At 37.2% G+C, this 2973-nt stretch overlaps 1 long non-coding RNA gene across 3 annotated transcripts; it reads right to left on the bottom strand.

Annotated features, from left to right (window-relative positions):
- Nucleotides 1-1098: 1098 nt before the first annotated feature.
- LOC110940457 lies at nucleotides 1099-2742 on the bottom strand. Of its 3 annotated transcripts, XR_002593166.2 has the most exons (4): nucleotides 2110-2740; nucleotides 1956-2004; nucleotides 1639-1727; nucleotides 1099-1556 (listed from the first exon to the last, which is right to left on the bottom strand). It is a non-coding gene; the product is annotated as an uncharacterized LOC110940457 (long non-coding RNA). The 3 variants fall into 3 exon arrangements; XR_002593164.2 differs by having other exon boundaries at nucleotides 1956-2740; XR_004893118.1 differs by having other exon boundaries at nucleotides 1639-2742.
- Between the last annotated feature and the right edge of the window lie 231 nt (nucleotides 2743-2973).

The raw sequence follows: 2973 nt of genomic DNA, 5'->3' as shown, positions 1-2973 counted from the left end.
ATTTCAAATGGGTATGGTGGGGTGGGGCTGGGGTGGCGTGGCTAGTGCTCTTGGCCAATGAGGTTTCACCATGTCATGTGGGTAGCCCCGCCCAACGCCCGGGCTAAATCCCACGCCAATGGGGCCACGCTCAAACCTAAGCACACACGGGGTGGTGACTTGGGCGTTTCTCTCCAACCCACGCCCCATACCCCATAGTCTAATGGGAATCACATGTGTGCCATGGCACCACATTTATTTGGTATTGGTGTTGTTTATATTGTATCAATAAAATAAACATTTAACTCATTTCATTTATATAAAGTGAATTTGAAGTACATCAATGATTCCCCAAGTCATTCTGATTGGTAACCGTATGGTTTACTCATACAGCCATACTACATCCATTATTTGTTTTTAACTATTTTGCTTTAAGTGTACGAGATGTAGATAAAGTTGTTCAGCGGCCAACTCGAACCAAGTGAGGGTTTGCTCGAACTCGACTCATTTATAAGCTAAGCAGCTAGGCTTGGTTTAAGTTTACATGATCGAGCAAAAAGACAAGGCTCAAACTTGGTTTGATTTATTGCTTAGCAGCTCAGTTTGGCTTATTGCTTTGATTAATCACCAAAAAAAATTGGTCTAAATTTCCTTTTGCAGGAGTGTTTGATTTTTCATGCAATGGGCTAAATTACCAAAGAAAGAAATTAGCATATCTTATCCAAGCCTCTCCATTGCATTCCATTTATAAAAATAAAATCTTGATGCTTTTCTATTTTATATCCTATGCCTTTTATGTGGGATCATTATAAAATGCTATTGCATTGCTACATGTTATAATAGGGATGAGCAAATAGTAGCAAATACCGTCCCGATCCCGCCTCACCACCTTCAATTGTTATCAACGTTACATCAAGGGTTGTACCAATAATTGAGAAAAGAGACGCTCTGGATGCGCTAAACTAAACTTAAACCTTAACTCGAAGCCTTCGGTTACAGTTTTAGTTTAGTCTTTATTTTTATAAATATTTTTTTTTACTTGTTTGACAGAGTGACCCATTAAAACCAACCACATAATTACCATGCACAGTGTTAGACCAGGCAAAACGGGCAGTGTAGGGCGGGAAGCATGCCGAGACAGGACGTGAGTGTTATATTTCTTACAATCAAACGCTAGAATTTTCGTCTCGGTACAAAGAAAATAGTAAAAATATGATATCTTCACCATATCACCATCTACTTCTAATTGTGGGTCCTCTTTAGCAATATCCCATGTGTTTCAAACGATGACAACAAATTCCTTCGAAATAACACCCACATCAAAGTAAATGAGATATGCATAAGAAATAGGACTCAGCGGAATTTGATTTGAACCTCACCGGAACCCTAGTCTAGGTCGCAGAAAGTTTGCTCTGCCAAAATATCTCAGTAATCTTATGACACCAATCTGGCCAGCAACCACATGTTCAAATAGAACTTCACAAGTTGAAGAAGGCGGGAGGAATCATGCAGAGAGAAGAAACGATCTGGTAACAAAAGCCTCTCGCCTTATGGTTCCAGTAAGAATTTTCTACCACCTGCACGAATGTTAAAACATTAATAAGACCAATAAATAAAATTTAAAAAAAAACAACCAGATTTGATTTGTTAAAATCACACATGTGGAAGAGATGTAACAGTCTGCTCGTTACTGCTTCACATGTGATTTTGAAAAACCCAAACGTAACTGGCACACACATTGCATACATCTACACACATACACGCACAACACAATCATCAAGTAGGTTAACCAAGCCAATTTGAGGCGTTTCCTTTTAGAAATATGTATGCATTAGCGGGTCTTAGGTGACCTTGAATATATAGCAAAAGAGACATACAATAAGATAAAAGTGTCTTCTACGTATTACGCTATCAATATATATAATTTTCTAATTAGATAATAAGTGTAAAAGTAGATTGAATAAAGATTGATGTACCAGCTGGTTGCTACCACTATGACGTTTATGGTATGTGGTCTAGGGTCTACTGCTAGTAGAAAAAAAAAAAACAACAAATATCATAACCAAACTATGATGTTTACAAAAGTAAAATCAAGAAGGCTGATAATAATTGTCAATCTGAGCAACAAACCGCATTTAATCACTTGAGTGTGAGCTGCTTGTACTTCTTTGAGAACCATTCCTTTAGAATAGACTTTCTTCTAGCAAATGTTGACTCAAAAACTCTCTAAAATACATCAATCAAGCATCAGTAGTTTAGCAAATAACATACAAGTGTCTCAAGCTTAGTTACATGTACCAGTATAAGAATCGAAGTAATTTTGGAACAGATTGCCAAAACCTGCGCTTCAAATAGTAATCTCAACCCCTAAACTCCATACTCCCAACCACAATAAAGAATAAAGTACAAAAATAGATTAATTCATAGCTTTAGCCCCTTTGCTTTATCAGGAACCAACGGTAGTCAAATATCTCTGCATCCAGATTCTCTCTTCAAATTAGGCCTTGATAGATCTTCAATAACATCTGTAACTTGAACATTCACTATATCATCAAATTAACTTGTAGATTAAAAAATTTGATAGATGATTTAGGGCTTGTGAAGAGTAAGGAGGTGGGGTCTGAGTAGAAGAGAAACTGAAGAGTTAAAGAATGTGTAGTTGCAAATTGCAACCACCATGTGTTTGTTCACTAATTGCATAATAGAAACATATACACGCAAAAAAAAAAAAAAAAAAAAAAAAAAAAAAAAAAAAAGAAAACAGATTTGTCCATTAACAATCTACACATACCAGAAATCTTGTCGAAAACCTAGTGGAATATGTTTATGGCGCTCGTTTTCACTGGTGGTTGCCAGAATACTTAATGTTGTTAGAACCCAAGCAACGCATGCTACCACCACTTGAACCATAGCCACCATTGCTACTTCTTGACGCAGAAGAACCGTTGCTGTAGAAAGAAGATGGAGTGGTGGTGGAAGAGAGAGCCTTGTCTC

This window comes from Helianthus annuus, chromosome 5 (genome assembly GCF_002127325.2).
Source record: "Helianthus annuus cultivar XRQ/B chromosome 5, HanXRQr2.0-SUNRISE, whole genome shotgun sequence".
NCBI lineage: Eukaryota > Viridiplantae > Streptophyta > Magnoliopsida > Asterales > Asteraceae > Helianthus > Helianthus annuus.
Note: the sequence above shows the minus strand (reverse complement) of the source record. Positions and strands in the feature narration are given on the sequence as shown.